This window comes from Podarcis liolepis (genome assembly GCF_965112155.1).
Source record: "Podarcis liolepis genome assembly, chromosome: 8".
Taxonomy (NCBI): Eukaryota; Metazoa; Chordata; class Lepidosauria; order Squamata; family Lacertidae; genus Podarcis; species Podarcis liolepis.
Genome location: NC_139560.1, coordinates 31,859,558 through 31,867,522, shown reverse-complemented (window position 1 = coordinate 31,867,522; position 7,965 = coordinate 31,859,558). Strand labels below are relative to the sequence as shown.

Below are 7,965 nucleotides of genomic sequence, written 5' to 3'. Positions count from 1 at the left end.
CCAGTGTGCACAAAAGACAGTTCCTAGCAGATTGAGACTAGAGTGTATTTTCCAGTGCCCTTAAAATAAGTTTGTGTGATAGGCAGACCATTGTAATGGTATATATCATTTAAAGAATATATATATACCGTATGTATCTAGTTTGTCCCATCACAACAAACATGACAATACATAATCAGGACTCTTAATTTTAAAAATGCAGATATAGGAAGTTGGGATAGAAAATTGGACTTCAGCAGAACCACTGCCTTTTAGGATGAATTTGGGCTGGGATAGGGACATATGGGAACAGATAACAGTGGGGCCATCAAGGCAGGACCTCCGGGGTCAGAACTCTGGGGGGGCCAGTAGAATGAGTTGAGGAGGGCAAATGAAGCAGCTCTGGCTTAGCATCACATTTATAAAGCAAGTGCAGTAATACAAATTACCATCTTAAATAACCTTCCCCCTCCACCAAGACCATTAATTCCAAACTCAAGAGCATGTTTCTCCTAAGAATATTAAGTCCGTTAACATTCAGCTAGGCTGCGTTGTGAAAAACAGTGGCTACATCTGAAAACATTCATTTGAAAACATTCAGTCAGGCTCAGTTGTGGGGAAAGTAACCATTTAAGAGGTTTTGTGATTATTTACTATCATTTTCATAGTTTATAGGAATTCAGTAGTAATAATAAGAGGTCAGTTTAAGACCAGAGAAGACATATGTAGGAAATCCATGATTGCATTAATTTTAACCTCAACATAGTTTGAGGCAGTATCTGATGTAAATTGATGTATTCCTGATGTAAATTGTCTGCCTAAAGCTGGTGTTGTTTTCATGAGGCTGGGGGGACCAACAGGCAGCGGTATTTTTCTTGCAGAATTAAAGGTGGGCATGTAGACAGAATTAAACACACGCACTCCTCACCACTGCTGTAATTGCATTCAGAGCCTCCATTCCAGATGTATTTAAATAAAAACGAAAGACTGAGATGAGCAGTTATGTGTCTTGTGTGTAACAGGTAGTTTGGCTTTTGTTATAGATTGCCTTGCCAGTCATATTGAGGTACTATGGAAATATGAAGGTTAAACGGAGTCTGCTCATGGTATAGTGCCATCAAACCTTTATGGCTTGGAACCAATATACCAGAACGACCATTCCCCCATCCCCATATGACACAGACATATGTGAGATAAGCATCAATACCTTCTCTATATGTCTCTGCTTTCTGAGGTGAGGTGAATGATATCCAGAGAAAGGGCTTTCTCAGTGGTGGCACCCTGCATATCAAACATCTAGCACAGGATGATTTGGATGGCACTCTCTCTTTTACATTTATGTGGTTGTTGTTTTTTAAACCACTCAAATATTTCTCTTGGTTATCTGTGATGGTGTCCAAGTGACTTTTAATTTATTCTGAATTATGTTTCTCAAGCACTGGCCTTTATTAGATTTTAGGGCATTGTTACTCTAGAAGGGAAGGCGAAATAGAGACATTGATTCTTCCGGCCAATAGAAGACAACACAGCATGAAAAAAGTTCAGATTTATTGCATGGTGTAGTGTGAATAAAGAATTGATTCCTATCCAAAGAACTTGGCCCCTGATCAAAGGGTACCCAAAGCTTTTATAGCATTAGAAAAGTGTGTGTGTGTGTGTGTGTGTGTGTGTGTGTGTTTAATGCCACTCATTTATCCTGCTGCTTTTATTATATTTGTTTTCACTTCCTTTGGCATAAATCATTTGTATTCTGAAGTTACCCACCCTGGGTGCTTCTCTTAAAACTGAAGTGTGGATTATACAAACTTAAATAAACAAACTATGACTCCCGCTTAATTTCCCCCCAGTTATAATTTGTGCTTTATCTGAATGTGAGCAGCAGGTATTCTTGCCTCCCTCTGATACAGCAGCAAACACAATGGCAACCACACAAAGAAAGAAAGAAAGAGGTAGTTCTGAGGTGCAGCAAGGTAAACAACAGTGATACCCGACCAATAATACGAAAATTTGTGAGAAAGAGAGTGAAACAGATTATGCTTTTGCTAATTAACAGTAGGAATGAACATGAAATGAAGCATAAATGATTTTACTAGTCTTGTTAACTGAAAATCCTCATGGATTTCCTTAAAATTTCTCAAATTTCAGCACCAATTCCTGATGAAGCATCTTGAATGGATCCACGTGAAATATGCAGCCCAGTTTGGGTGCTCTGATCCTTCACACAATTAGAATCACATGAAGCACAGAGTGGACACGTCCTACCCCACTCCCATGCCCTGTTGCCATCCTTGTGCAGTCACCCTCCCTAAGTTGGAGGCAAAGGTCTGCAGCAGAGTAGCTGCTTTACTTCTGTAGGGTCCCTGTGTATTGTAGAACACTGGAAGATCAAGGTTCTAGATTGTACAAGGAGTCCACCATGAACAATGCAAGATCAGAGCTTCAGAAATTATCCCTCTGACTCATGGGGGAGTGATTGGGTTGGCACTGAGGGTGAAGCTAGTGTACTCATCCTCACTCCAGTTTGAACACCCAAAGTGAGCTTGTACCATCTGTATAAGTGAGATGCATCAATGGAGCTAGATGTTCAGAAAATGCTACACTAGGTCAGCCAGGAAGAAGCCACCATACTCTGGGGCAGTGTATGTTCCTATAGCTGAAAAGAGGAAGGAAGATAATGTGGTGGTGTGTGTGTGGTCACTGGCACAGGAAGAGGAGTGCGGGGGTAGTGCTCCGGCAGTGTGATCCTGGTAGGGTGCCATCGTGGCTGCCCCCACCCACGCTGGGTGCTATGCCCCTGCAGGCGGCATGCCCCACCCCCAGGACGCCCCAGAACATGCGCCAGCCCCGCCCCCGCCTGCCAGAGCATGAAACTCCACCACTGGGTGTGGTTCCTGGCAATGCGAGTGTGTTCCAGAAAGCCAGCTTGGAAAAAATGGTTTTGTAGCCTGAACTTTTAAACTACATGTAGTTACATTATGAGAATAAAACAATGTAGAACATAAACAACAGCAAGGCTTATTGCTGCTCTGCAAAAGAAAAAAGTTGCAAAAAAACCCCCACACCTGCTGATGCAGTTTTTGTAAGTTCTGTGAATGTCTCTGCCTTGCAAGATCCTGTTTGTATTATTCTAGTTCATACTAATATAAGTACTATATTGTAATTCTGGACCCAGATGAGCAAACCAGGAAAGCTGACTCCTAGTCCTGAGATGACCAGGAACTGATGCTACATACTAATTATATCAAGTTTAAATTACTGGCCTATACACAAAACCTGCAGGGAAGGGAGATGGCAGAGTTCACTAGCCAGTGTCATTGGAAAATGTTGAAAGGAAATATTGGTGCCTTAAATAATGTTGTTTGGACAGAGAGCTCATCCTTCAAAGTTCATCCTTGCCAATTGAAACACTCAACCTCACTTTAGTCAAGTGCTACAAGAGCAGATATGTTTTGTACACATATTGGATTTTTTTTTTCTGGGGAAAAAATAAAAATAAAAAGGAAATATATCTTGATTTCTGCTTTCCAGGGGACAGTTAACATACAATCTTACAGTAACTGCAGCATCAGCTGGGATCGTTCTGATGCATATGGAAATGAATCATACCATCTTTTGTTAAGTACTGGAATTATCTGCTTAAGACACTATATTCATAATTTCACTTGCACATGATTCGTGAAATGATGGAGGACACTTTCAGCCCCATGATTACTGCTTCTTGCTCCAGGAAGATCAGCATTCAGTGCTGAAAATATACTGGGGCAATGGGGACTACAAGTGCTCTATGAAATGTTTGAAGGAGTTTTGCCGTACGATTTTTGCAGCCCATTGGAATCAGCACTCTGCTTGGGCTTTGCACATTGGAGGAATAAGCTCATTTCTCAGTGCTACCATTATATCCAGTATTATGGTTGATATTCTATGCGGTACCAAAACAATGATAAATAAGTCTCATGGTAAATATAACACCATGAAAAATAGGGCTGCACAGCTCATCAGTTATATCACTTTGCTACTTTTAAAGCTCAGTATGCTGCTATATAATGGGGAAGAAAACTACAGCAGCTGGTTTTTTTAAGGTGGGGTAGGTGAATTTATTTTCAGTTTTAAAAATTCACATTGTATTGCAATAGAAACCCATGAGGATAACTAGATATGTGAAGGAATATGGCAAATATCAATCACAGGGAGAAAAGACCAAGGCCATATTTATTTGACCAGGGCCAGTTCATCAGGTCTCCTGGGAGGGGGTAGCAAATATGATGCCCTCCAGATGTTGTGGACCACAACTCTCATAATTCCTGACCATTGCCCATGCTCCCTCGGACAGATGGGAGCTGTAGTCCACAGCAGCTGGAGAGCACCATGTTGGCTACCCGTGTCCTAAAGCATCTCAACAGGTCCCTTGTTTGCTTAAGTAAAGAACTATCAAATTCAGAGAAGTACAAATTTTGAAGGATAGCTGTGTTTCGGATAACTTACTATTTCAAAAAGTTTAAAATAGGAAGGATCTCATTAAAATTCACACCAAAATGAATTTATCCCCCATCCTTAGCAGCAACCCTCTGAAACCTTGCCAATGAGGACTATGATGGGTTTCGCTTGCTCCGCCTAGGAGATTCCTATGAAATAATAAGTTTTCTTTGGATTCAATGAATGTGCGTTTTACTTATTCATTCACTCCCTCCTCAGACATCTTGGGCTACCTTTCAAAGGACTGTAGGATTGCTTACCTATTATCAGGCCTCACCTTTCATCATCATATTAGCCTCCTGATTTATTATTTTTAAGGAGGGTGGACATATTTTATTTCTAGAAACAAAGCCAGTGAACAGTAATTGGTGTTTGAGATACTCAACCTGATGCCTTCCAGATATTTGGGACTACAACTCCCATAAGCCCTAGCTGGCACAGCCAGTGGAAAGGATGATGCAAGTTGTAGTCCAAAGCATGTGGAAGGTACCAGCTTGGGGACATCTGCTCCAGAATATCCTGAAAGAAAACAAGAGTGGCCCATTCATAATGAACAAACATAGCAAATCTTTCAAGTTGAAGAATTTTTTTCCATCATATGTTGATGTTTTAGAAATACTCTTTTTCCCCATTTTAATTAGTGCATGGAAGAAATCACATCAAGCCTCAAGCCCACAAAGAAAACATTTTTTCCCCTGCTCATGTCAAGGTATTTACATAGATCGCAGGATAATACTGTTTCAAAAAGCAACGTAATTTATTCACCTTTTAATCAATGTCTCTTGAATGATACAGAGAGAGACAAGAAGAACTTAATTGCAGCATGGACCATAGGAGAAAAGAGATGAAATGGAAAGGTCACTCAGATGTATGGACTCCACCAAGTGGAAGGTCAAAGTGGTACTAGGGGCTTGTCATCACCATTTTCCAGACCTATTTGGAGAGCAAAAAGACCGAGAAGAAAATTAGCAGGATGAGACTGATTTTGAGACATAAATGAATGGCATAAGGACTAGTGAATCAGCACAAGTTCCATGAACTAATTCATAAACAGTTGGAATGAAGCCATGGAAGCTTAAACAATCCCAACATTATAAATGTTAAAGAGGTTGCGTGGCATTTGTAATACAGCAGGTAAGAACATGGTAAAAAAAATTGCAAGCATATACCTTTACCATATTCTTACGTGCTGTGTTTAGAAGTCCACACCATGACACGGTGGTTTCTAGTAATTTAGTATACCAGAATATGATGCTACTCCAACTGAGCTCTCACTCATTGTTCAGTCTCCCTGCAGACTGGATTTGGCCTGGCAACCATAAGAAGATTATGGTAAGCTGAACTCTGCACTTCTTCATGTTCCAGGGTTGTTGTTGCTTTTAAGAAGCCAAACTTTGTTTGCCCTGACCACATCTCTGCGTATCCTTGCATATGAATGAAGTATCTTACAGTGACATCTTGTCAACTCAATGCTTATTTATTTATTTACCTATTAAGATCCCTAGATCACCACATCCCAGAGGCCTAGCATAAATAACTGAACTGTGCAAATACAGCAAGAGACAGTTCGCTGTCAGAAAGGCTAAGAATCTAACACTCATGTCAGTAGCTTCCAGAATGAGAACCATTTAGGCTGCAATCCTCTGCACACTTACCTGGAAGCAAATCCCACTGAACTTATTGTTCTTACTTCTGAGTAGATATGTATAGGATTTGCTAGGATATGTAAGGGAATAATGGAGATCTGTTTGAAAGTAGTCACTCTCTCAGTCCTGAAAGTTTGTTAAAATGGAAATGATATTGATTTGCTGATAAAAGTGTCATGATTTTTAAAGAGATAAGGGCCAAACTATGGAAAATCACAGTCAAACGTAATGAGGTATAAAGTGCCAGTTAGTGCATGAAGGGGTTAAGACCAAAGAGGTCTGTTCCTAGACTCAGCGAGATCACATCCACTTACCTCCGTGAGGGAGGAAGTGAAGCTGCTTCTCTTCTCTTCCTTTCCTCTCCCTCCCAGCTATATAACCGACCAGGACGGACATGTCTGAACTTAATCCAAGTTCAGACTGCATGTTTGAAACCATATTATGTATTTTGCATTCAATAGTAATCTACAGGTACCTGTGCTCTCCTTGCTGCTGCATGGAACAATACATTAATCAGACCTTTGGTTTTAGTAAGTAAAGGTTTTAAACTTACTGAAGAATATGTAGTCTGTTCACCTCCCACATAAACCCCATGTACCTCAGGTGTACATGGGGAAAGAGTTGACTTAACTGCAGTCCTTCATATGCATAACTGAATTATGTCTTTGCTCTGTAACTTTCAGGACCAGCTTGTGGCAGTGGATCAGTAGTATACTCCAGTTAGAATAAGGGAGGGAGGAATCCCAGGGCACATGATGTCCTTTTTATCCCATATGACAGTTATATTTGTACTGCTGCTAGTTTTCCCCCTGGTTGATACTATTGTTTAATAGTATCATATGACTGGTTTTAATCTTTGCATTGTAGGTGGTGTGTGTGTGTGTGTGTGTGTGTGTGTGTGTGAGAGAGAGAGAGAGAGAGAGAGAGAGAGAGAGAGAGAGAGGTGGAATATAAATGTTTAAAGCAATGGAAAAAAAAGAAATGGCACTATTGACAACCAGGAGTTTCATCCATTGTGTGTGCACATGCATCACCCTTCAAGATACAAACCATGGAAGCTATAACGATTAAAAAGAGAAAAGAGAAATATGGAAATAACTCGGCCACATACAGGGATTTGCTAGAGGAAAAGGATAATAAATTAAAATTAAAGAATTACAGAGAAATAAAGCACCACCTGACAGGGTGTCTCCAATACCACCAGTTATATGATAATTTAATGAAGATAAAAAAACAAACAAAGGATTTGCAACAGAAGTCTCACTATTAGACAAAAATGTATTACAAAGTAAAGTAAAGGTAATTTCTAAAATGTATGGATTATTATTAGAATGTAAGGATGAACAAATCAAGGAAATAATGATTAAATGGCCTATTGAGCTGGGTAGAAACATTCAAATAACACAATTGGAAAAGCTTTGGAGGGAAAATTGGAAAGCAAAGCAATAAAAGAAAATATGATAAAGATGTTTTTCAGGTCATACTTAACACCTACTAAAATTTGAAAAATGTACAATACTAAATCAAATTTATGTTGGAGGTGCAATGGACTAGGGGGCACACTTCTACACATGTGGTGGCAATGTGAAAAAATTAAGGGCTTCTGGGATTTGGTTTTTGAAGAGATGAATATATATATATATATATATATATATATATATATGCTTTCGTAGATTTTCACGGGTACAGGAATGCAGGTTTTGGTGTCTTCGGGTGTCTTCCCGTGTAAGAGTTGGGGTGTCTAGGCGACGTTTCGACGAGGTCTCACTCGTCATCTTCAGGCTGGTGCTTTCGGCTTCTTGTTACTGGAACAGAGCAGGATCTCAGTGTTTGAGTTTCTATAAATACTGTTGAGGGGGTGTGGTGT

The 7,965-nt window shown here is 39.9% G+C and overlaps 1 long non-coding RNA gene across 1 annotated transcript; it reads left to right on the top strand.

The window, feature by feature from the left end:
• Positions 1 to 2,399: 2,399 nt before the first annotated feature.
• On the top strand, positions 2,400 to 5,906 carry LOC310713782. Its single transcript, XR_014529459.1, has 2 exons — positions 2,400 to 2,582; positions 5,248 to 5,906. It is a non-coding gene; the product is annotated as an uncharacterized lncRNA (long non-coding RNA).
• Positions 5,907 to 7,965: the final 2,059 nt, after the last annotated feature.